General features: G+C 39.9%; 1 protein-coding gene across 1 annotated transcript in view; it reads left to right on the top strand.

Moving 5' to 3' along the window:
* The window catches only part of PREX1 (phosphatidylinositol-3,4,5-trisphosphate dependent Rac exchange factor 1), a 236,744-nt gene that overhangs the window by 44,149 nt on the left and 165,833 nt on the right, over positions 1-26,762 (top strand). The gene's annotated exons all lie outside the window — the stretch shown is intronic.

The raw sequence follows: 26,762 nt of genomic DNA, 5'->3' as shown, positions 1-26,762 counted from the left end.
TAAAGCATGCCAAAATTGTGGTGCAATGGATAGATTGCTTGGTCTGGAGTCAGGAAGAGCTGAGTTCTAATGTTACCTCAGATAATCTAATTAATAGCTGTGTGACTCTATGTGACTTAACCCTGTCTGCATTAGCTTCCTAACCTGTAAAATGAGCTGGAGAAGGAAATGGCAAACCATTCCAGTATCTTTGCCAAGAAAACCCAGAGCCCCAAACACATGACTGAAAAGATGATTGCAGATGGCATTGGAAACCAACTGAGGTGAGGCTTCCACTCCTGGGTCTGCTCCCCACAGCTGCATAGCCATAAACTCTTAGCTCCTCAGTGTCCTCATCTATAAAATGGGACTAATAATACATTTCTGTGTTGTAATTCTTTACTGTGTTGAGGATTAGATGGAGATAATGGGTAAGAAAGCAAAGAGGGCTATGTAAATGAAGCTATTATTAGCGACTTCCACATACCCCTCTCAGCCCCAGCCAGACCTGGGGGCAGATTGGCTTTTTGCTGGGTGAGAACTAAAGGACTTGCTTAAAGGAAAGCAACAAGAGGTTTCTTTTCTTTCTCTGCTTGGGGAAAACTGAAGGAGAGAGAAGGAGCACAGAGGGGGAGTGAACAGAGACAGAGCTGTTTGCCTCTTTCTGGGAAAAGGGAGCTAGTTCAGCTGTACAGACCACTTAATACCCATGAACTTACAATTAAATGCGGAAGTGGGAGACAAGAGAGGAGCTAAAAGGAGATATTGTTCAAGGCTCCAGGGTAGAGGATGCCGGCTGAAACCCCTGGGGAAATGGCCAGGACCCAAGTCATGAATGCGTCCTCAGTTTCCTGGGCTTTGCAGCTTCTAAGCCCAGGAGGGGGGAGGAAGGGGGGGGCTCCTTCATTTGGCCCCTTTGTGCCTCTCCGCTGGACCCAGCCTCAAAGGCTTGCTTGATTCTGTTTCAAGCCCTTTTCTGAGGGGTTAGGGGGTTCTTGCTAAGGACCGCCCTCACTGGGCCCCAGCAAGGAATCCTGAGAATAAGAATTTTTTTGGAATTTATTTTAAAAAAACCTTTATCATCTCATCAAAGACTCACAGAAGTAGGATGCCAGGGCTGGAAAGAGCATAGAACTGGAAGGGATCTTAGAACATAGGCTGTAGATCTGCATAACAGGAAGAGATCTTAGAATACATAGAACTTAGAATGTCAGAACTGGATGCTGGATCAACTCACAGGGATCACTTTAGACAGCCTCCTCTTTAAAATAAATACTTTTGTTTATATCTTTGTGATTTTATATCATTTATATTTCCTTGCTGCTCCTTCCTCTCCTGGCAAACTATTCCTAAATAGAGAGTAAAAGGAGGAGAAATTTGGCAAATCTGATTTAGCATTCTACATCTATTGTCCCCCATCTCTGGGATGGGGATGGTCCTTTTCTCATATCTTTGGCATTTGAGAGTTTCTTTGGGGTTCAGTTTGGCAATTATAATTTCATAGTATTCATTTTGATTGCTTCATTGTTGCAATCTTCTGTTCCCCCCCCCATTTTATAGTGGAGGAAAAAAAAAGAATCCTGAAAGATCTGATCTTAATTTCCTCAGTTTGTCTTTACAATGAACTTCTTTATGGGTTAGACATTGGGAATATTAAATTAAATTGGGAAAATTAAAAAATATTAAATACCCTTGGGCTCTCCCGACACAGTGCCTCCAGTGCATAGTGTCCCAGAAGATTCTTGGTTGATTTCAAGATTCTCTAAGATCTGGCCACATGCTAATTATTGTTGCTTCTTTCCTACTATTTCTAACTGTATTCTCTCTTCCCTTTAGTAAGAAAATCTTTTGTCTACTGGTCTTCCTTTCTCCCCCAACAAAGTTCCATAGTTTAGGCTGAGTTGGTGGGACCTTGGACATCATCTTAGTTGGAATCACATGAAGAGAATCTACTTTTTGACCTTACAGGTAGAGGGAAGCCTTAGGGGATGAAGTAGGAGACTTGACCTTTCCTAACACTAACACTTTTTTTTAAAAAAAGTATTTATTTAAGGCAATGGGGCTAAGTGACTTGCCCAAGGTCACACAACTAGGCAATTATTAAGTGTCTGAGACTGGATTTGAACTCAGGAACTCCTGACTCCAGGGCCTGGTGCTCTACCCACTGTACCACCTAGCTGCCTAAACACTAATACTTCTAAGTAGTATTTTAGGCTCTAGAGTTTTTTGAATCAGAATTATAGAATTGGAAGGAACTAAGAGAACATCTAATCTAACCCTCTTTCTCTAATAGATATGAAAACTGATGCAAGAGAGTGGCACAACTAGATCGGCAAAGTCTTAAGATTTTGACATCATAATACTTCATTTTCCATGGTTCTTTAGAGATAAAAATTGCCTTTGATCTGTCTTGGGTATGAGAGAGAGAGAGAGAGAGAGAGAGAGAGAGAGAGTGAGTGTGTGTGTGTGTGTGTGTGTGTGTGTGTGTGTGTGTGTGTATGTGTATGTGTGTATGAAGGAACGTCTGTTAGAAGCAAAGATTGTTTAGAGGTCAGGCAGTGGGAATTGTCCTTTCTGCCCGTGGGATGAGAGTTAGGTTTGAGGCCCAGGGTGAGGGACCATCAGTCTCTCAGTTCCTTCCATTGTCTCTGTGTCCATGGTAACCCTGAACTGATGGGTTGGAAGGGAAAACTCCAGTAGCCCTGGCCTTCTGCCTTACCTTCTCTTTTGCCAGATGCAACTGAAATGGGCTCCAGCCTGTCTGAAGGCAACAGCAGCCACGGGAACCACAGGCCCCCTGGAATTTGATCTCCCACCTCCCACCTCCCCAAGAGCTCCTGAGAGTTGTTCTGGGGATGAGTGACCAAGACCTTGTGCTGCAAGCTCTTTTAGAAGTTCCCCCTAACTTTCATGCCTTTCTTCCTCTCCCCTTTTATTTCTTCTCTGTCCTACAGCCCTCTGCTTTGCTTCACTGTTTTTGCTTCTGTTGAAGAAGGATGCTATGGAAGTTTGGGTTTTTAAAGTGGAGAATTATAGAACTTAAAAACTGGAGGAGAATCTCAAAGGTCATCTAATAATGATAATAACAGCTAATGGCATTTTAAAAGGGTTTTAAGGTTTGCAGAGTTTACACACTTTATCTCATTTGATCCTCCAAAGATTTCTGGGAGTTAGCTGCTCTTCCATTTTACTGGAAAGAGGTTGAGAGTAAATGAGCATCATTGAGCCTGGCATCACCCAGCTACCTAGTCTCCAGGAAGGATTTGATCTCACAACTTCCTGACTTCTAAGGTCACCTTCTCTAAGATTTTTGTTCACTTAGGACATTGATTGGTATTGTTCCTTTTCTCTCCTCCCTTCTTTTCCTTTCATTTCATTTTTATCCCCCTTATTTGTCTTAGTGCTTGTAATAAAAGCCAAGTGTTAGTCAAGTATAGTTGAATTAAGAAAGGAGCAACTTATTCCCCCAAAGTCTAGTTTGTACCCCTGTGGTTCCAATGACTCCTATTCCCTACTTCCTCCTTTTCTTTCCCTTTCTGTTCAGGAACCTACTCTCAAGGAAAGACCAACCTACAGATTTAATTGAAATGTCAACAGAGCTTTGAGAAAGGTCTAGGTAGCAAATGGGGAGTTATTAGAAGCTCAATGAGCAAAACATTGATGTTCATTAGAAGGCACTTGTGAGCCATTCAGGCTTTGAGGCTTTTGCTTTGATGAACTAGAAAGTCACTCAGGCCTGGATCTGTGGGGGCCAAGCTCTGAGCATCCTGCTTTGATACATGAGACAACAATCTGAAAGGTTTAGACTTGGAATGGCCCTAAAGATTTCTTCCCTCCTGTTGGAAGAAGGCCAGTTCCCATAGAGAGGCAATTATTTATTAATATCTACATCTATTTAAAAACATTTGTCAAAGCTGAATAGTGGATAGAGTACTGGGCTTGGAATAGGGAAATTTGAGTTCAGATTCTCTCCCATGACAAACATGAAATCCTTTCGGGGCCTTAATTTCCTCATGTGAATTGGGGAAAAACAGTACTTTGTACCACAGGTTGTGACAGAAATTATTTGCAATCTCAAAGCATATATAAATGAGTTTTTAATAATTATTACTCAGTATTGGTTTTTTGCCTTCTCAATGGATGGTGAAAGGAATGGAAGGAGAGAATTTGGAATTGAAAATAAAAATTAAAACTTAAAACTTTTAAAAATAAAATGGTAAACTGATTAAAAAAAATGACAGGAAGGTGCGGCTAGGTGGCACAGTGGATAAAGTACCGGCCCTGGAGTCAGGAATACCTGTGTTCAAATCCGGTCTCAGACACTTAATAATTACCTAGCTGTGTGGCCTTGGGCAAGCCACTTAACCCCATTGCCTTGCAAAAAAAAAAACAACCTAAAAAAAAATGACAGGAATTAAAATAAACTCCTATCCTTTATCCATTTAACATATGGGAAAACTCAGGCTTAGAGAGTCACAGAGAGACTTGCTTAAAATCACATATCAAAGTAATGGGAAAAATGAAATTAGAACCCAGGCCTTCTGATTCCCATTGCTACACTGAATTGTTGTTAGAAGATGGGCTAAGGGTTAAGATAGCTTTTTTTCTCTATATTCATCTTGGGACTTGTACATACTGAATGCTATTTGCAGAGCATCTGGCAGCAAGCAGAAATAGCTCTCACTGCTAAGGTAGCTTCAGTCCTTTTGGGTATCAGTGTGTGTTTCTCTCAGGGAGTGGTGCTAATATGTGCACACATGAATATGCATGATCCTTGGATGGCTAATCTTTTTTGTGGGGAGTAGTGGGAGTATATATTTACACATTAACACTATTCCCTGAAATAATAGTTGACATCTATATAACTTTATGGTTAAAAATGACTTTACATCCATTAACTCATTTGTTTCTTATAACAGCTCTGGGAGGAAGCTAGTGCAGTAATATTATGCAGGTTAGATGGTACTCTAGAGACAGCACAGTGGATAGAGGGAGGGAATAAGTTCCTCTCACTTGGAAATTTTCAAGCTTTGGGTAGGTATATCATAATGAGGATTACTGTTTGGACATGAATTGGTTTTGGAAATAGAGTAATAGCTTAGTGGATAGGGCACTGGGTTTGGAGTTAGAAAGAACTGAATTCAAATCTGTTCTGGATTCAGTATAAACCTGAGTACAGAAACAATCTCAGACACTTACTAGCTGTATGAACCTGGGATAAGTCATTTCCCCTTTTTTCTTCAGATTTGTCTTCCATAAAATAAGCTGGAGAAGGAAATGGCAACCATTTAATTATCTTTGCCAAGAACATCTTAGATGTGGTCATGAAGAAACATAATGGTGCTGCTCTGTCACTTAACAGCTTCTCAGTTTCCTCATCTGTAATATGGGGTTTATTTATACTACTTCTTGGGCTTGTGGGCCAAGTTCTTTGTCAATGATAATCATGTTCTACATAAATGTGTTATTCTTGTTGTTATTTTTGTTTTGAAGAGGAGTAAAATGAGGGGTTAAGTGACTTTCCATGATCTTCCAGGTATAAGTGGTTGGGCCAGAATTCACATAGACCTTTTTTACTACAGTGTGGTTTTGTAAAAATTTCTGTATTACCTTTTTAGGATGATTATTTCTGTGTAGCAAGGGGTAATACTTTGTAGAAAACTCAGACTGTTGAGTTCAATTTTCTTGGGGATATTTTTTACAGAAAGGGCCCAGGATCAAATCAAGCAGGGTTGAGTACCTTGGAAGAAGGTCTCTCCTGCCACCCCCATCCTCCTTAATCCTGGAACTGGTGGGTGTATGGTGCACACTGGTGGTCTGCACATGTGACTTCCAGAAGTTACTGAGTATGAATCTTGGGAAGCTCTAGAAAGGTCATTGCTCTGGAGTGTGATCAGGATAACTTGGGTTTGGTCTTAAACCTTGCTATCAAGTCTGAGGGCAATTTGAACTTAAAGAACTGAATTCTTGAAGAGGGTATTTGAACTTTTGTCACCATTCCTCCAGGGAGGAAGGGCAAACAGTTATTTATTCTCCACACATAAAAAATATTAATTGGACGAAAAGAGTTCCCTAACTCAGATGAAAACTGATTGGTGGGATGCTTACATATAAGTCAGTGCTAGGAGCATAGGATTTGGAGTCATAAGACTTAAGTAGACATTTTAATAAATCTGGATTATATACTAGTGCTTGTAATAAAAGTCAAGTGTTAGTCAAGTGTAGTTGAATTGAGAGGAGCAACTTTATTCCCTCAAAGTCTGGTTTGTGCCCCTGTGGTTCATTTGATGGCTCCTATTCCCCACTTCCTAGAGGGCTAGAAAGGAAAGGGCCCCAATAGTCCTGAATCCTTAGGAATAGGGGGGACTGGGAAGGAAGGGAACCACCATGGGGAAAAACTTTGTTCATTCTGCCTTTTTGGTAAAACTCTGAATTAGAGTTTAGTGTAGATAAATTAGAACATTATTACTCTAATTACAAAAAGATTATTTTTTTTACAGGAAGATTCTTCATTGGACCTTTGCATATTGAATTTCTTTTTTTTATAAGACAGAAGAATTAAGTGACTTGCCCAAGGTCACACAGCTAGGTAGTTATTAAGTATTTGAGACCCGGATTTGAACTAACTACCTCCATATTGAATTTCTTAATTATATAGGTTAAACAAAACACAAGGTTCCTAATGAAGTTGCAGTTTTCTTAGCCCAGGGAAGATCACCATGGATCACCTCAGATTTATAGCTTTTTGTCATTTACCCCCTACAACCAAAGGGTTTCTTGAGCTGTTAGTGAAGCTGGAGGAGGTACAGTGGGGTTGGTGGGATTGGTGAGGGTGGTGAGATGGGGTGGAGTGGGGGAACCTGTCCAGGGAACTAGAAAGCTCACTGGGTCTGGTTGGCACCAGATCCATCAGCTCCTGAACAACTAGGACTTGGCTTCTAACTTGTGATGGCAGAAAGGTCAAGTGGCTAGGAGATAGGAAGCTCTGATCAGGCTTCCTGACCTCTTGGCCTCTTTATGGCTTTTTGGTTCCCTCAGCAGTTCTCTTCCCTTTCTTTTCTCCTCTTATTCCCCTCCTCCTTCAGCTCCAGGAAATAGAGTGGCAAAAGAAAAAAGGGGATGGATCAGCCAAGAGCACTGAAACTTAAGAATTCCTTTCAGATAAAGACTTGGGAATCAAAGATAAGTCGTCTTAAACTAGTAAGAGGTGTAGCAGATAAAGGAACTTAATGGTCAGGAAAATGATACTTGGTAATGTTGAGGGACTTTCCAAATTCTTCAAGTTCTTTAGCCTCAGTTTCCTCATTTGTAAAATGGGGATATCAGCTCCTCCACAGGGTTTTTGTGAAGAGCAAATCTTAAGGGGTTATATAAATGTTAGCTATTATTTGGAGTTTGGGTGCTATATTTCCTCTCTCTTGCCCAGTTTTCTTACTTGTAACAGTACCTGTCTTATCTACCTCATATTTGAATGCAGAAGAGGACTGGGAAATTATCAATAACTGCTTCCATTGCTTGAGTGGTTTTATTCTCAATGTTGCCAGAAGTTCCCTGGAACTGAAAGACATTGAGTTGTCCTTTCATACTCCTTTAATTTGTATTTTATATCAGATTATAAATAAACCCATTTTTTGTCTACTTTCCACTTAATAACTTCATTACTAAAGCGGTTTACACATTTATCATTGTCTCTCTCTCTCTCTCTCTCTCTCTCTCTCTCTCTCTCTCTCTCTCTGTGTGTGTGTGTGTGTGTGTGTGTGTGTGTATGTAGTTTAGCCTTAGTTTTTTCCATCTATAAAATGGGAATAGTTTCAATCTCTCAGCAAGATTTTTGAGGATCAAATTATTTTGGTTAAATGCTTTACATAAAGTAGTATGTAAATGTTACCTGTTATGATTGGAATATCATTGTTGTGAATGGGAATATATATAAGTCCATATGTATGCATATTATCATTCATTTTAGTAGTTTTTTGGGTATGCAGGGAGAGAATTTTCATCTAGATGAGAGGAATAGCTTATTATGGTAGAAGGAGACTGACTTCTAGACTCTACCATATCACTCACTTGGCATGTGACCTTAGCTAAGTCTCTTAACCCCGGTTTCAACAACTGTGCAGATTAGGGGATGGATATGCTTAGATAGCCTAGGTTCTCTGTATAGTTACACCAAAAAAAAGGTTAAAAAATAAAGCAGCCCATAAATAGTATGGGGCTGCTGTTTGGTCAGTCTCTATTATGACTTTCTATCTTTCACTTAACTGCTAAAGTGATTTTCCCTAAAGCCCAGTTTCAACCATGTTAACCCCCATGAAACTCCAGTGACCCTTTGTCACCTCCAGGATCAAATAGAAAACCTTAATAACTGGAGAACAGGGGGTGGCCCAGTGGACAGAGCACTGGCCTTGAAGTCAGGAGTACCTACATTCAAATCTGACCTCAGACACTTGAGCAAACCACTTAACCTGATTGCCTTGAAAAATCTAAAAAAAAAATTAATAACTGGAGAACATTTGGAGATCTCTGACATCCTGGTTGAAAGAACTAGGCATATTTAGCTTGGAGAAGAGAATAATCTAGCTCTTAGCTCTGCCTGGAAGTTAGCATAAGCACTTAATATATGTTTATTGATTTGAGTCAATCAATCAGCTTTCTTTGAAGCATTTGAAGGGTCATCTTGTGTATCAGGTTGTTATGTTTGGCTCCAGAGGGCTGAGCTAGGAGCTGGGAGTGGGCATCAGTTGTCTAGAGGCCAATAAGAAGAGCTGGAATAATCAAAGGTCGAATGGGTTCGGTTGGAAAGGTAGCGAATTGGAAGTCTTGGAAGACTTCAAGCTTTTTGTAGATGATTACTTGTCAGGTACTTAGTGATAGGGGTTACTAGATAGGAATAAGTTGGATTAGATAACTAACAATTCAACCTTCCAGATCATTCTTTGTTGCGATATTAGATCTGAAAAGAGATCTTAGAATCCAATAGTTCAAAATGCTGGTTTCATACCTAAAAAATGCTGTGATCTTTTCTTCCCATTTCCTTATGAAGAAACTGAGACTGGAAAAAGCCATGGATGAATTCACATAGGCAGAGAGTGGAAGAGTCAGAGTGCATCTCAAGGTTTCAAGCATAGTGTACCCTAATCCTAATACAGGATTCCTGGGGCTTCTCTAAAGGGAGAGAAAAAAAATTAACATGTCAATACAAGATGGTTAATAGTGCTGGTGATAAATGGGTGAATTGTTCTGTGTTCCTGTCCTTGGAGGCTCCCTTTAAATCAAAGGCATCTCTTGGTTTAGGTTGCTCTAATAGGAGGGGCAGGAACTGATTTATTGAAGTGGGAGTGGAGGGGAAAAGCTGGTGATGGCTGGTAGAGGGAGAAGGTGATTCATTTTAAGCACAGCTTTCTAAGGAGTTTGAGAAGAGGGGCAGCTGTCTGGAATTTCTGCTAGAATATTTTTATTAAAAAAAACCACCAGGGGTGATTAGGCTTGGGGTCAGAGTGGAAGAAGGTGGGCTGAGTTGACAGAGTATTATGGGATTTATAACCAGAAGAGACCTTAGATGTTACCTAGGCCAGCCCCTCATTCTTATTTCATCATTGACATTTTTGGGCCTGTGGCATCTCTGGAAGAGGAGGGTGAGATTGGATAGCTTTTCTTCTCAAGCTGGCCTGGCAAGCTCCCATTGGGCAGGATTTTTAGAATCTGATCACTGGCATCTTCACTTGACTCCAAAGACTTTTGGATCCAGTTCAGTCCTTGGTCACATCCTCTTCAGAGAGGTCGGGACAGTGATTGACCTTTGTGTCTCTTTGGGGTAGAAGCACTCATCTTGAACTCTCATGATGGGCTTTGATCCTGCATTGGACTTCAAGTTGACTCTGTGTGGAATAACAGACTAAAGTAACCACACATTCTCTTGAATTGTGAGACTCATTGCATTGAGGAGGGTAGATTGCTTAGAACACTTTGCTGTGTGTGACAGGATGGTAGTAGATGTTACAGGGACACCTAGGCTCTGCAGTGTGAGAACTTGGAAAAGATCTAGTCCAGTTTCAGGCACAGAGTCTAGGACAACTAGATGTGGATTGTCAGATCCTCTACCCTGAGACGGTCCTGGGTCCAACTCACCTTTATTCCCCTCTGGCCTATGCTTCGGATTTTTTTGGTCTTTGATACCTTCACTCCTCATTCTCTCTGTTTTATCCTCACAACATCCCGTGAGGAAAGGACCCAGGATAAGAGAAGGAAAGAGAAAGGGAATAAGGCTTCTTTGTTCCAGACATGGTATAAAGTGACTATTATTATTCCAATTTTACAGATAAGGAAACTGAGTCTGAGAGGTATTAAGTGAATTGCCCAGTAAGCCAGTAAGTATTTGAGGCTGGATCTACTGCAGAGGGATACCTGCTGCTTAATGAAAACACCTAGTGACAAAAGACTTGGGTGAACCTTAGTTTCCTCCTTGTAAAATAAGGAATATTTGCTCAAGCTACCTCCCGGGGTTGTTTTGAGGATAAAATAAGTCTTTGTGTAATGGGATTTATAATTGGTCAGGTCTCTCCTTAATGGGTATATTTTTAAACTCCACCATGGTTTTGTGAAGTTCAAATGAGACTGCTGTCAGTGTATTTAGTGATAGTAAAAGTCTATATGAATGAGAGTGGCTCTTCCCATTAAATGAAGCTGACATATACCTGCCAAATGACAATCTCAGGTAACCTAATATTTAGCAAGCTAAATGAACCTTGTATTTGGTGAGCGGAGTAGGGTTAATGCTGCTTTGCAGCAATAATAATCCATTTTTGCTAGTAGCATTCACAAAACACTCCTGTGCTTTAGGTAGCACAAGAACAAGTTTTACACTCATTGAACTCATTTAACAGATGAGGTTCAGAGAAATGTTAGAGAATGTGTTAGAGCTGGGATTTGAATGGAGTCCAGTGTTCTTTTTATCACTTTGCTTTACTGTTGGGGAAGATGAGACCCATCTATACTTGGATTGAGGTGATACGTTATGGGAAATGCTGTTGTTCACATGTCCTTCTAGGAGGCTAGCAGCTTGTACCTGCAGGTTGCTTCCTTGTCTACAGCTGCATCTTTGAGGGAAATTACTTAAATAAAAAGTCACAAGAAAAATCTCTTAGCAGAAAGCCTGGAAGAATGGTCACATGATGATAGGGAACCCAAAATCCAAGACAGACACAAAGACTTAGGGCTGTGGAAGAAAGGGAAGAGCCAGTTCTCAGCAGGAAGAGATGGCAGGAATGAGGCTGGGTTTCCTAGAAATCCAATATGAGAAACTGTTGGTTCTGCTGTTAACAGACCTCACTGACAGCTGCTTCCCTTCTGGTCTTTTTCTTGAGCTGGCAGCCTCTGCTCTTTCTTCAGCTTTGAAGGAATCAGCTTCACTGATTGATCTGCCAGAAACCCTCAACTCTGAAAGGGTTTGGGGTGCTAGTGGTGATGAGGGGAAGCAGGAACAGATGGCCATGTCTGCTGCCCAGTGGGAAGGATGCTGAAGGCATTATGCCCAAGGCTAGCTTCAGTGGGAGTTGGCTTGTGGACTTCACTGTATTAAAAAAACAACAGAAAACCCAATAATAATAGCTTCCATATTTTGACTTGGAGTCAAAAGTTCTGACTCCCACTATCTGTGTGATAATTTGGTAAGGGTGGGCTTACATGTAGTTAGATGGTGTCTTGGATAGAGTGTTTCACAGAGAGCTACAAGGACCTAATTGAGAGTTCTGCCCTAGTCACTCATACCTCCAGGCAAATCACTTTAACCTCTTCTGTAGAATGAGATTAAACAGAATTTTTGTGGGAATAAAATGAGGTAAAATGTAAAGTGCTGCATGAGTGTTAGTTGTTTTTGTTGTTAAGGTTGAGACAAGATTCAATTCGCCATCATCTAAGCTCCAAACCCAATGTTTTTTGCTACTCTACTGTGTTGACTTCTTGCTGTTCAGTCACTTTTCAGTCATTTCTGACTTTCCTTGACCCATTTGGGATTTCCTTGGCAAAGATACTGGAATGGTTTGCCATTTTCTTCTCCAATTTATTCTATGGATGAGTAATCTGAGACAAACAGAGTTAAGTGACTTGCCTAGAGTCATACACCTATTAAATGTCTGAGGATGGATTTGAACTCAGGAAGATTAATTTTCCTAATTTCCTAATTCCAGGCCCAGTGGACCTCTTTGCTGCCCTGTTATTCTGATTAATCATTTTTTGACATGGATCTATGATTTTATGTAGAGCTCCTTGAGTAAAGAAATTCCCCATAACAATGCAGATTAATGATTGCTCTGCAATATATATATATATATATATGTAGTCTTGAGTTGACATGGGGCACTAGAAGGTAGATTGATTTACTCAGTGTCCTACATCCACTGTATGTGCGAGGCAGTCTTTGAACTCAGGTTCTCCTGACCTGGAGGTTAGGCAAGTAGAATATTATCATGTCAAGCTGGTGGCAGAGTCAGGACCAGGTCTAGGCTCTGTACCTCTAGTCTAGACACTCCCTAGGTGTGTAACCACTAACATCTCCAATATTCCTTATATCTAAGATATTTCATATTTTTTCAAGGTTCTTTTTAACGATATTTACTATTTCATTTAAGCATCCCCCAACAACTATGTGAATGGGATATTGCATAGTTATTTTTCTTCTCAGGGTTAGGGAAACTGACTCTGGAAGCCCCAGAGTATAAGCTAGTGGGAGAGTCTGGTCTAGATCATTTCCCATGCCTCTTGCCTCCCCATTCTGGTTGTCTGTGCCTCAGTGTTTGGACCACACACATGCACATATTGATTTAATACCAAAATAGGCCACTGGGTGATTAAATGAAAGATGGGGCACCTATCTCTCCCCCTAACAAACAAACAAATCTTCAACCCCAAACAAGAAAGCAACCCTCAATTATAAGGATCCTTGAAACTGTGGCTGGCTGAGTTTTTGGCTCTGGCAGTATGGGAATGGGGAGAGATTGTGTGGCCATGTGGTTAGGGTTAACCTCAGGCGTGCTGCGAAGATCAGTTGACTGGTGATAGAGGCAGTGCTATTCTTAGGGATCTTGCCTAGGAAGGATTGAGCAGAAGTGGGGGAGGAGAGGCACTGTCCAGATTTCAGGGGCCCCTCTCCCCTTTCTGGCCTCATGTGCTCCCAGGCTTTATAAAAAGTATTAGCCCCTTTCACCCCTTTGGGAACAGCTGTCGCCAATAGACCCTTTCCCAGCCCCTGCTTTGTGTGTGTTGGCCTTTTCTTCTATGTCGGGGCAGGGGATTGGATTGATTTGTGTCCTGGACATTCTGGGCTCCAGGACCTCAGGGTTCTGACAATAAGTGGAGCCTTTTCTAGTGGAGGGGAGGGAATTTGGTCACATTTCTTGTCTTAGGGAATGGCATTAATTGGTCTTCCTTGTGGTAAATCTTATCTGCTTATCCTGTGTTTCTTTACAAAGTCATTAAATACCTGAAGAAAATCCTAGATGTTATTAGAAGTTTGGGGTGCACAATGAGAGGGGTGAGAGACCCACTCCCCCCTGCCCTATCAGACTCTATGTCAGACCCCCTTCCATTGCAGGAAGGATAATAAAAAAATAGGGTTATGCAGAAGAGGAGAACAAGATGATGAAGACATTGGTAGATTAAACTGGGAATGCTGAGCTTGGAATAGACATTTAGGAGAGACATAGGTTGTAGATACTAGACTTGGAAAGGAATAAGGCCTATCTAATCCAACTCTCTCATTTTACAAGGGACTTGAAGTGACTTGTCCATGGTCAGTCAGTGAGTACAAAAGCAGGATTGGAACCCAGGTCCTCTGGACTCCATAACAGAAGTGTTCTTTTCATTGTATCAATGTCTTCATATCTGAATCCAGATGTTCTGATTCTGGAGGGTAGAACTAGGTCCAATTACAATGACTTTTAACTTCTTATTAGATCTATTTATCCATGGAATGAGCTACCATGTAGGATAGGGAGATAGGGGATGGGTTCCCTATCACTGGAGTATTTATAGAGGCATAGAATTTCAGACCTGAAAGGGGCCTAAAGTAGTCATTTACTCTAAGCAGTGTCTGAAAAAGGGGGAAGAGAAGAGAATACTGCAGAAAGCAGGAATTAGAAGAGATAATTTTTTTAAAGATTTTATTTATTTTGAGTTTTACAATTTTTCCCCTAACCTTACTTCCTTCCCCCACCCCCCCACAGAAGGTAATTTGCTAGTCTTTACATTGTTTCCATGGTATACATTGATTCAAATTAAATGTGATGAGAGAGAAAGCAGGATCAGGCAATAAGATATCAGTTTTTTTTCCCCCTAAATTAAATGATTCTTGGTATTTGTCCAAACTCCACAGTTCTTACTCTAGATACAGATGGTATTCTCCATTGCAGACAGCCCCAAATTGTCCAATTGATAGAATGCAAGTACATCAAGGTTGGTCATCACCCCTATGTTACTGTTTGGGTGTATAGTGTTGTTCTGGTTCTGTTCATCTTGCTCAGCATCAGTTCATTCACATCCTTCTAGGCTTCCCTGAATTCCTGTTCCATGACATACATATACCACAGTTTGCTAAGCCATTCCCCATTTGAAGGACATTTATTTGATTTCCAATTCTTTGCCACCACAAACAGGGCTGCTATGAATATTTTTGCAAAAGTGATTTTTTTTACCATTTTTCATCATCTAGAAGAGATTACTTGAAGGCACAAGTTTCTGTGACACAAATTTATATGGTATTAACAGAAGCCTATCTAACCAGGAAGAATTAGGAGAAAATAGCAATGTGCTTTACTTGTACAGCATTGTGAGGTGAAGAAATACAGCTTTTTACATCCAGGATACTTGTAATATTGGAGAAAGGAGAGAGGTGAGTATTGGAGGCTGCTTATCCTCAAACCTGGGATACTGGAGATTATGCTTTTATGCTTTTCAAAGTACTTTTACAACCATTATCATGATGATACAATGGAAAGAACATTAATAATTAATTGATATTTATAGATGTTTAAAATTTTAAAAGTGTTTTATATATTATCTCATTTATCTCAATTATCTTCTGAGATTGTTACCATAATAATAATTATTCTATTTATAGATAACATTTTTTCTTGCATCACTTTTTCCTCAAATTATCCCTTCCTCTTTTTTTCCTATCCATCATATCAGAGACTTTTTAAAAAATCTAGTTCAGTAAAACCTAACCAAGACATCAATCAAATCTGACAACATCTTCAGTGTTCTACACCCACAGGGGTCCCCTTTTCTTCATCCCCCCTCCACCCCCATATACATACTTCAGTAAAGAAGTGAGGGAGGTGAATTCTTTCTCATCATCAACTCTCAGTTTGGTTGTTACAATTTAACAGCATTCACTTTTGATTTTTCCCCTTTCCATTTAAATTGTTATAATCAACACAAATGGTTTTCCTAGTTCTCCTTACTTTACTGTTCAGCAGTTCATTTAAGCCACATTCATATAGTAATGTTGCATTATATTCAATTAATAGTTATTTTAATTAATACATTGTTATATATGACATTATTATATAATAATGAAATATTATATATTATTATTATTATTAAAATTATCCCAATTTTAACCGATGAGAAAACTTTCACCCACTATTTTCCATATTAAAGAAAGAAAACTGGATTTGGAGTCAGCTAGACAGTTTCCAGGCTTTCTTCTAGCCCTCAATCTTTATAGGGTTATAGCAGGATCAAATAAGATAATGGATATAAAAGTACATCATAATCTTAGGGTATTATATTTGTGACTTTGGGATTATCTTGGTAAAAACAGTGGGAATGATTTCCTTTTCTTCATTTTACAGATGAGGAACTGAGGCAAATTAGGAATTAAGTGACTTGCCCAAGATCATATAGCCTTTCTGAGTTTGAAATTGAATTCAGGACTTCCTGACTTTAGGTTCAGCTCTTTATCTATTGAGCAACTTAACTGCCACCAGAGTACTCCAGAGATGTAGGAATGGATGGTTGAGTTGGAGGACATTAGTTTGAATCCTAATTCTGCTGTTTTCTAACTAGATGACTTGGGCAAGATTCTTCAACTATAAAATGTCTTAGATGAGCTTTCCAAAGTATCTTCCAGCTCCAGATTTGTGCTCCTATGATTTATTTCTTATTTTATTTAGCCATGTAAGATAGATAGGGCTATTTGACAAATTAGAAAATAAGACCTTGAATGGTTAGATCTCTCACTTGACTAAATTTTTCATTAGAATTATTTATCATTGGAATGACTGTTGGGTTTAGTGGTTAAAAACTCAGGTGGAGGTGTTCTTTCCAGGGCACCATGTTGGTTATTCCTATTCCTTTGGTGGCTGGGAATATGAACTAGATCTGACTCATCCATTTTGTCCAGATTTTGGAGTAAAGTTTTCAAGGACATTAGGGCAGTATCCCCAGATACTTAATTTTCATAACAGTCAAATTATTATAAAAGCCAGTTTTATGAGTTATAAAAAGACCATAGTACAAAAAACTGGAAGGTCAGTAGATGAACAGCTACTTAATTTGACTGAAGTTGAAATTGAAGCCTAAGAAGGGTTAAGTAACTTGCCCAAGATTATATAGTAAGGTTATACACTTTGGTTTTTATTCTGTATTTTATGGGGGATACAATTTGTCAGTCTATATAATGGGTATCTATAGAATTCTTTACCTCCTTGGTCCTTAGTGACTGAGGGTGGAGCTTTGGTGGATGAAGATAGGAAGAAAAGAAACAAACTTATCTTGAATTGTTGCTTGGAAATTGTGAGGTTTTCTTTTTTGGGGGGAGTTGCAAGGCAATGGGGTTAAGTGGCTTGCCCAGGGCCACACAGCTAGGTAATTATTAAGTGTCTGAGACCAGCTTTGAATTCAGGTCCCCCTGACTCCAGGGCCGGTGCTCTATCCACTGCAACACCTAGCCCTGAGAGCTTTTTTTTTTAATAGTAGGATGAGCTTGGAATTTGAATTCAGATAATTCATGCCCTGGTTCTGTAACTTGGCTTTATGTTGCAAGTTAGTCTCCTCTTTGGGCCTCAGTTTACCCACTTGTAAAATGGGGATAATCATATGCCCTCTTATAGTTTTGTTGCTAGGGAACATCTTTAAGTTAGAAAAGACCATTTAAATGTGCTCTAAATATAGTACAAGAGCACAGCTTCCTTTCCATATTTCCCACTTACCCCTTCCCCCTCTTCAACTCACAGCCTCTTGGGGTGGCCCAGTGAGTTGCCATGGTGCTGTCCTGGCATCTAAGGGCCTGTTGCTAGGCTGGTGTCAGGATGCCAAAGAGGGGCCCCCTTTGACACCTGAGTAATCAGTCCCACCCTGGTTAATAATCCTTTCTCTGTCACATGACTTTGAATGAGGGGGCCCTATGCTTTTGAGGGGTGGGCAGAAAAGGACCTTGAGGTCCCTGAGGCATCCCCATGGAAATCTTTCCTGGGAAGAAGTTGAAACATCTTTGGTTACCCCACATCACACAATTGGTGGGAAATGGAGAAAGTGTCAACATCACTGATGCTGAGGATGACTCAGGAAGGGGAAACAAAAACAGAGAGTTCTTCTTCCTGAATATTTCATCAGAGACTAATCATTGAGTCATACATAGATTTAGAGTTGGAAGAGACCATAGTCCAGCACCCCCATTTTGCAGTTTAAGAAGCTTATATCGAGATAGGTTGTTTCACTTGTCCACACAGGTAGTAAAAGGTTCAGCATTTAAACTCAGATTCTGATTCCAAAACCAGTTCTCTTTCCATGTATTGTGCTACATAATATTGTGCTATATTCCCTTCATTTTATGGTTGGGGAAACTGAGATTCTTGGATTGTAGATTTGTAAATTGACTTTAACTCCAGAGTTAATAAATAGTTAATGTTTGTTGAATTGAATTGGATTCCACTTCACTGCTGCTAGTCAGAAGGCTTAATAGCAGATTTGGTATTAATGACCTGTTGTCATTGATATTTATTTATATAAGTTGTCACTGGTTTAGGAATCAGTAGAATTTTGCCAGGAGGGTTACACATTTGTGTGATAAGCACAAGACACAGGACTTCAGGGTGGAAGGAGCAGGGCAAATGTGGATTCTGGATATATGTCTACTCTGCCATCTATCCCTGTGCCCCTGATTTTGTTGTTGTATTTCATTCATGTCTGACTTTTTGTGACTCCTGTGGAGTTTTCTTGTCAAACATCTTGGAGTAGTTTGCCTTCTCCAGCTTAATTTTTCAGATGAGGAAATTGGGGCAAACAAGGTTATGTTATTTGTCCAGGATCAAACAAGTATTAAGTGTCAGTACAGATATTCTGAACTTTAGACCCAATGCTCTATTCACTGTGCCACCTAGCTGTCCCAAAGTTGTTATAATTGTTAGGACACTTTAACAGATGATTTTGCCAACCTGAGGGAGCCTTGGTTAATAGATTGCGCACTGGTCAGTGCCATCCTATTTGTCAGTGCCAGCTCTCCCAATTCTCTAATTCCCCTCAAACACCAAGAACAAGAGAGCTTACCTCTCTTGTGGACCACAAAGGTATGCTGCAAGTGATTGGTCTTTTTTTTTTTTTGCAAGGCAGATGGGGTTAAGTGGCTTGCCCAAGGCCACACAGCTAAGTAATTATTAAGTGTCTGAGACCGGATTTGAACCCAGGTACTCCTGATTCCAAGGCTGGTGCTTTATCCACTATGCCACCTAGCCTCCCCTGGTCTTTCAATATATAGGTAGATTCAATAATTATAGGTAGAAGTTGAGTGGGAAGAAGGGGCTGCCCAGGAGTTGAGATCAAAAGAGCCCTTCTGCTCCTGACCTGTTGTGAGGGTAGGGGAAGGAAGGAAGGGAGGGAGGAGGAGAGAGAGAGAGGAGAAGAATTTTTAGCAAGCACTGCTGCATCACAGGGAAGGAAATCCAAAATGAGTAAATGACTGTCAAAATAGCAGTCTGTATATTGTCCCTCTGAGACCATTGCAAGGGATTTAAATGATGAACTTGGAGAGTTCATAACCTGGATTCAAAGACACATAATAGCTGTGTAACTGAACAAGTCACTTAACCTTTCTGAAGTTTCCTCACCTGTAAAAGAGGGAGGTGAATTTGATGAGATGATGACCTTTTCATTTTAGGGATCAAGCCCCAATTCCTTGACCACTGAGGGGATACTTTTAATTGTGAGCAGATTGATGAGGAATATGGCAGTACACCCACATATCCTTCTCCTTGATTCTCTCTGGCAAAGTTACAGTCAGTCACTTAACGCTTTCCCACGGGGCAGGTGGCCACCGGGCTGGGGAATGGGTACAGGCCACCCCCGAATCCCAGAATAACTCCCTCCCTCAATGCTGCTCCTAGGAGGTGGGCTCTCATTTCTGTGGGGGAGACGTTTCCAAAGAGACAAAGACATTCTCTCACATCAGGGATATATGCACAAGACTTTATCTGCTGAACCATCCAGCCTCTTGGAGGAGAGAGGGAAGTACAGAGAGGGCTGCTTTAGGCCTGCCCTGATGTTTGTAGGGAAAAATCCTTTCTGCTCCAGATGCTCCAATGCCTTTGAAAAGTTCTTCAGTGATTCAGCGATGCAAAATGTTAGAATTTAGGAAGAGCCTTAGAGATCTTGCAGCCCAACCTGTTTTTTACAGTTTGCAATTTTTCTTTTGAACCAGGCAGTGCATAGTTAAATAAGAAGCTGAGATTCTGAGAAGTTATTGTTTTATCTTACAACTAGGGAATGACTAAGGTGGGATTTGAATTCAGTTTTCTATTTGTTTTAGAATTTTTGCAAAGCAATGGGGTTAAATGATTTGCCTGCGATTACATAGCTCAACAAGTATTAATTGCCTGAGGTCAAATTTGAATTCAGGTCCTCCTGATTCCAGGGCTGGAGCTCTATTCACTCTGCCACTCTGCCCTGGAATTAGGTTTCTTGACCATCACTCTGTCATGTTGACTCTCAGGTATCTCATAGGGTCATATAAAGGCCGTATTGCATGTTCCTGTATACCTCTTTCTCTGAGTATTGCCCCAATGATATTTGTAGTGTGAGATTCCCATTCTCACACATAGAGGTATATTGGAGGCAACTCATGCCAGCTGGTGATTATTAAGTTTTCAGTGTGAGCATTAATACCTAGGAAATCAGCAGTTGGTACAACCTAGGTTTGCATACAACCTGCTTGCTGTGTACATCCTGTATTATATAGATAGATTAGGGCTAGACCTATTGTTCTTCCTCAGAACAAATGGCTCAGTTCCTCATTCTTTCAGCTGAGCTTCCCATAGTGACAACAGAAAAGGAAGTCAGAAAGCCAAGGAAAGGATCACACATCATTTCAAGTCTGGTAATATTGGAGTGGGGGGTGGAGAAGGGAAGAGAACCAGGTGGAAGACAAAGATATCTGGAGAAGACATGGGTCATATCATAAGTAAGCCTGTGCTACACTTGATTTAGAACTGGTCAGCTTAAAATGCAAATCTTAGAATTCTATCTTAGTGTCCTAGAGCCAGAAGAAAATTCATTTAATCCTGTTCTTTGCTCCCCAACTCCCAATTCCAGGTTGTCTCTTCCTGTCTTCCTACCTCTTCAGATCTTACTTGTCCTTCAAAGCTCAGCCCTGTCTTCTCCAGGAAAAGCCTTTCCTGACTTCAACTCTTGTTGCAGACTGGCCCACTAAATTGAGCACCAACTCTTAGAATGTAAGTCAGAAGGGACCATTCAGACCTTTGGAATTCCTAATACTATGCACCTGACAAGATGTTATTCCATCTCTGCTAGAAGACTAAGGATAGAGAACTCACTATCAGTGCCTCCCACTTTAGGGTACAATTCTAAATGTTAGGAGATTTTTTTTCCTGAACACAGGTCTGAAATTGCCTTTTTATTGCTCTTTGGTCTTCCACCTTTTTTCTGCTTGAGAGGGTCAAACAGAACAGGTCTAATCCCTCCTCCCATATATATAACACCCCTTCAAATTCTTGAAATCAGTTGTCAAGTTCCTGGGAGTTTTCTCCAGATTAAACATTTCTAGTTTCTCTAGATGTGATAGTATCAAGGACCCTTTAAAATTTTTTTGCCCTTCCCTGGACACTTTCCAGTTTATCAGAATCATTCAGGCTTCCCAGAACTGACCACCCTAATCCAAAGAGGTCTGATGAGGGCATCTTTATTTTTAGAAGTGATGCCTCTCTTAAGGCCTCCTAAGATTTGCATTAGCTTGTTTTGAGTACTATATCACACACATAAACAGACATTATTGTAAATACTGGGGTTATTAAAAGAGGCAAAAGACAATCTCTTCCCTCAAGTAGAATATACACACAAATACAAAGGGGTTTTATCTTTATGCAGGACAGATAGGAAAACAGGAAAGGAGAGGGATCCCTAGATGAAGGTGGGATTTTTGGTTGGGACATAACTCATGTTGAGCTTGAAGTCCATTAAAACCCCTAGATCTTTTTTATAATCACAATTTATCTTTGCCTTTTCCATCTTATACTTGGAAAGTTGATTTGTCTTGGGGATGCAGATGTAAAAATTTTAATATTTACCCCTGTTGAGTTTCTTCCTACTAGATTTAGCCCCATACTTTAGCAGAACCCTTTGGACTCTGGCTCATTCTTCTCAGCTTGGTATCATTTGCAAACTTGATGAATACTTTCTATGCCTTTATCCAAGTCATTGATAAAAATAATCTGGAGTTGACATTGAACCAATAACAGTTTATTTTAACCATCCCATCATCTCTGATTCCCACTGATTATATGATAATCTAGTTAATAGACATCTTTTTCACAAGAATAACATGAAATACTTTATCACAAGTGTTGATAAAATCCTGTTAAACTCTAACCATAGTAGTCCCCTCATCTCCTAGTTCAATTATCCTCTTCAAAAAGGAGATGAAGTGAGTTTGGCAGGAATTGTTTTTGGTGAAGCCTTGATGACTCCTAGCACTTAATCAGATTCTTTCCTGCATGGGTGCCATCTATACAACAAATGAGCTTCTTGAGGAAGAGTCTTATTCTGCTCATAATCTTGGGGGGGTTAAATTTTAGAAGACTTTTGTTCCGGTTATCTGTGGAGTGGGTAAAAGTGTAAGAATCATTATTCCCATTTTTACAGAGTAAGAAACTTAAGTAGAGAGGCTAAAGGCAGCCAGGGGCTTGTAACTAGTAATTGTCAAAATTGAGATTTGGATGCTGCTTTTTCCTGTCTTTTTCCTAACATCTTTCTTAAACTTTCTAGTAGCTTAGCAAAGGGTTGGTATAGAAGAAGGATTCAAGATAGAATTGTTTTGTTACCAATAGTAGGAAACTTGTGCCCAATTATTCTCCCTTGGATTTTTTCTTTTTTAGGTTTTTGGAAGGCAGTGGGGTTAAGTGGCTTGCCCAAGGCCACACAGCTAAGTAATTATTAAGTGTCTGAGGCGGTATTTGAACTCAGGTAACTCCTGACTCCAGGGCTGGTGTTCTCTTCACTGCTCCACCTACCCATCCCCTCCCTTGCATTTCAGGAAGATTCTTAATCAGTCTCTTGCAGAGTACTGCCCCAGTGGTATATGTGTTGCAAGATTTCCATACTTCCATTACATATACATAAGTGTGCTGGAGGAAGCTCATAATTGTTAAATTTCAGTGTGAGCATTAATATTGTATTTTGGGAAATTTGGGGTCTCCAAATGAATATTGAGAGTGAAAAATGAATGAATTCACATAATCCCTGGGATTTAAAACTGCTCAGGATTTATTATAGAAGGTTTACAAATATACAGATTAAAAAAAATTCTCCTAGAAAAAACAAACAAGCATTTTGAGAACAGGTGAGAGAGAGAGAGAGAGAGAGAGAGAGAGAGAGAGAGAGTTGATCTGGGCAAGGCTTAGAGTGAAGAAGGGGGAAGGGGCAGCACTTCTTAAATTCCCTAATGCACTTCTGTAGTGGGTTGGATCGTAGGGTGGCACTTGGGGAGTGCTCTAGCATCTGGCTTAGGTTATTCTCCAATAGACAAGCTATGTAGTGGTCATTTGGTTCCTCCTGTCCCAAGGTATGTGACCTCTAAGTTCAACATGTCATTTCCTGTCATGCCAGCTTAAGTTTGACTCATCAATGGGGGCTGGAAACTGGAAGCTGGGGGAAGGGGGAGGTGGAGGAAAGGTGAACAATCCAAGCCTCTTCCATCCTGGAGTCACTTTGAACAACAGAATTCCCCACATAGCTTGAAAGATCACTTGGAAATCAGAATTATTATAATTTAGACTGCTTTGATGGAGAAAAAATAATAAAGTTAATAAGGTGTGTTTTGGGTAATTCCCCCCCTCCCAAAAAAAGTCTTGGTCTAGTCCACTGCTTCTCATGATTGTAGTATAGATTCAACAGAACTATGGCAGTACTTATGGTGTAGGGATTGGATCTCTTTGTCCATCTCTGTCTCAGTTTCGCTTTCTCTCTGTGTATCTGTCTTTCTCTCAAAAATAAGTGTATAAAACAGTCAAGTATTCTAGTGGACAATTGGCTCTCATAAAGACTTTAAAAAGCAAAAGTATCAAAAACACTTGTTTCTCATCCTGGGTTGAAGAAGCTCTGTAATTAAAAAGGGAAAAATTTAATAGTCCTTTTGATGAATTAACATTGCTTTGACAGTAGTGATGTTCATAGCAGCCCTTCTTCATGGTCTCCTCCAGCTTCTTTTTTCAAAGGTTCCTTTTCCATAGGAGGAGACAGTATTGCATAATGGAAAGAACTCTGGGCTATCAGGGCAGAGTACCAGCTGAGACATTGCTGTGTGATCTTCAGCCAGTTCTTTTCCTTCTCTGGTCCTTAATTTGTAAAAATCAAATGACAATTGAACTGGATCTCTAAAATTCCTTCCATTGTCTGATAACTGATGTTCTGCTGTTATCATTAAGTCTTATCATTGAGACCTACTTTGGACTCAGTGTTCTAGGAATTCGCTGTTCTAGGAATCAAATGCTTCTGATTAAATCTTAGTATTGTGCTTCTACTGATATAATCATGATTTCTTATGTTGTTAATGTTATTAATATGGTCATTTATGCTGATAGCTTTCCTAATATTGAATCAGACTTCTAGCATTCTTTATTTATATTGTTTTATTTTGTGTTTTCTTTGCAATATGACTACTATAGAAAATTTGTTTTTCTTGATCACACACACATATAGTCAAAGTCAAATTGCTTGTCTTCTCAAGGATGGGGGAAGGGCAAGGAGGGAGATAATTTGGAACTTAGAATTTTAAAAAAGATTGTTAAATTTTTTTACATGTAATTGGGAAATATTTAATAAAATAAAAATAATTTAAAAAATCTTAGTAGGGTGTGTGGAAAAGAAGTTGGGACCTTTCTCCACAATCAATTAATAAATAACATATAATAAATACTTCTTGGTTCTTCACTCCAACCCAAAATGACTACTAGATGGTTCTCTTATTTTTTCCCTGACCACCAGCCTTCAAAACAAAGTTTGACTTTTGATAATTTTTTTCCATGTCTCTTTGCAATGAACAACCTCAGACCTTTGTTAACTCCTCTCTGATTAGGCTTGATTGGATCAAGTTCCTCTCCCTGTACTTGAAGTCTTTCCTGATCTCTCACAGATATTTTCAGGACCTTGGAAGACTCAGGTCCATAGAACTCAGTTTGGCCAGAGGAAATCACATATCCCTTTCAGCTGTGGATAATTGATTGTGCAGAGTTTAAACCACTTTCCCCCCACTCGCTCCTGGTCTTAGAATTCAATTTATTCAGCCTTGAAAGTCTAGGGGAAAAAGTCCTATAGAGACTGTGGTACTGTCTAACTAGAGCTGAGGCTAGATCTAATATGACCTGTTGAACCCCAATTACTAATCTCATCCTCCTTGGTGTAAGCATAGCTCTGGGGATGGCAGGTAAGGGTCTCCTTAATGAAGAGTTAGGTTGGAATGGTGGACAGAACCGTGATCTTGAAATCACAAAATCTGATCTGGACCTCAGTCATCATCTAGTACACTACCCTCATTTTCCAGGTTAAGGAAACAGAGAAGAAGCTCCTTAGTTTTCTAAGATCAGGGTACATGGCTGTCAAGAAGCTCAGCTAGGGTTTGAACTGTTTTTTTGAACCCTGGATTGGACATTGACTTAAATAAAATATTTTGTCTTTCCAGCCCCATCTTATATTACTCTTGTGCTTATGACAAAGCAGACCATTCTTTCCTCCTTCCAACTGATTCTTTCTAACCCCAAGCTAACCCCAGCAGACTATATTCTCCCATGTCTTTGTCTTGGCTTTAGCTGTATCCTATACCTTTGAGAATATGCTTTAATCGTCAAAACTTTGTAAGTTAAATTCCCAACTCTGATGCCACTTCCTAGGAAATTTTCCCAGCCTTCCTCTTTGAACCTCACTTAAGTGTTCTTTATTTCTGTACTTCATTTATTATGTGATATTGCACATCTGTGTTTATATCTTATCCTCTTTACAGTGTAACCTTATGAGGATAGGGAAGGTGACTTTTTAAAGTTTCATCTTTCTTCTTCTTCCCTGCAGCAATACACTTTGCTTACATGAGGATCTTGGTAAATGCTCATTGTTCTTTTGACTTTGAGCAGATGATTTACTCGGTTTCATCATCTGTAAAATGGGAATAATATTCCTTTCAGTAAATGCCTAATATTTTGTGTTTGTGTTCATTGTTATTGTAATCTGGGACAGAGAAGGAGGAGGAGGAAGAGGCACCCAGTTATTTGGAGGAAAGAAGGAAGTGGACTGGAGTGATGAGAGGGCACACCAGGCAAAGAGGAAGGAAGACAAATGCTACAGAAAACCAAGGGTACTGCAGAAAAGACTTTTGTGAGCCAGGGATTGTGTACCCTTATGATTCAATTTCTGACTCATCTCCCCTTTGTGTGCTCCCTACTGATCACTCACTAGTCTTGTATGATGACTTAAATTTCTCCCATTTCTTCCAGTCTGTGTCTCTTTGCCCTTTTATAAATCTCACCTTTTGCATAGTGTGTAATGGAAAGCTTATTCTTAGACACCAGTGGGGTTTGAATATATTTCAGAGCTTATCCATTTGATCTGGAAACAGGTTCAGAAAGGTTTAGGTTAATTTGATTGATATGTGTGTATGATTGTGCATGTGTGTACATGTATGTATATTTTTAGGCATGGATGATATGGGAATTTGTTTGACTTGATTAGACATAATTGTAACAAGATTTTGTTTTCCTTCGTTTCTGAGTGGGGGTAGAGTGATACCTTCAACTGCCTTTAAAATTCTCATACTGGGTGTCTGGCAAACAGCTTACATTTTTGATTTTCAGTTGTTTCCTCATTTGGGGTTTTCTGGACAAAGATACAAGAGTAGTTTGCCACTTTCTTCTCCAGCTTATTTTATAGATGAGGAAACTGAGACAGAGTTAAATGGTCAACCCAGGGTCACTCAGCACAGTAAATGTCTGAGGCCTTATTTGAACCTCTTCCTCATACCACACATAGTATCCACTGTACCCTCTAGCTGTCTCTGAGTTAGCAATGGCTGATAACTGCATTAGTGGAAAAAAATAAAATTTAACTTTAAAATTTAAGAAAGAGAGGGTGTTGACAGAGGCTTTGGTATTGAATTCTTCCCTAGGTAATCCTCAATCCCTTTTCCCACATAGCTGCTTCCAAGTTATGAGGTACAGAAATTCTTAGTAAGTCTCCTCCTTTCCCCTCTACATTGTCTTTTCTCACTGGAGGAGAGAGAAGAAATAGAAATG

Source organism: Macrotis lagotis, chromosome 1, assembly GCF_037893015.1.
Source record: "Macrotis lagotis isolate mMagLag1 chromosome 1, bilby.v1.9.chrom.fasta, whole genome shotgun sequence".
Lineage (NCBI taxonomy): Eukaryota > Metazoa > Chordata > Mammalia > Peramelemorphia > Peramelidae > Macrotis > Macrotis lagotis.
The sequence above is the reverse complement of the archived record's forward strand: the minus strand, read 5'-3'. Positions and strand labels throughout refer to the sequence as shown.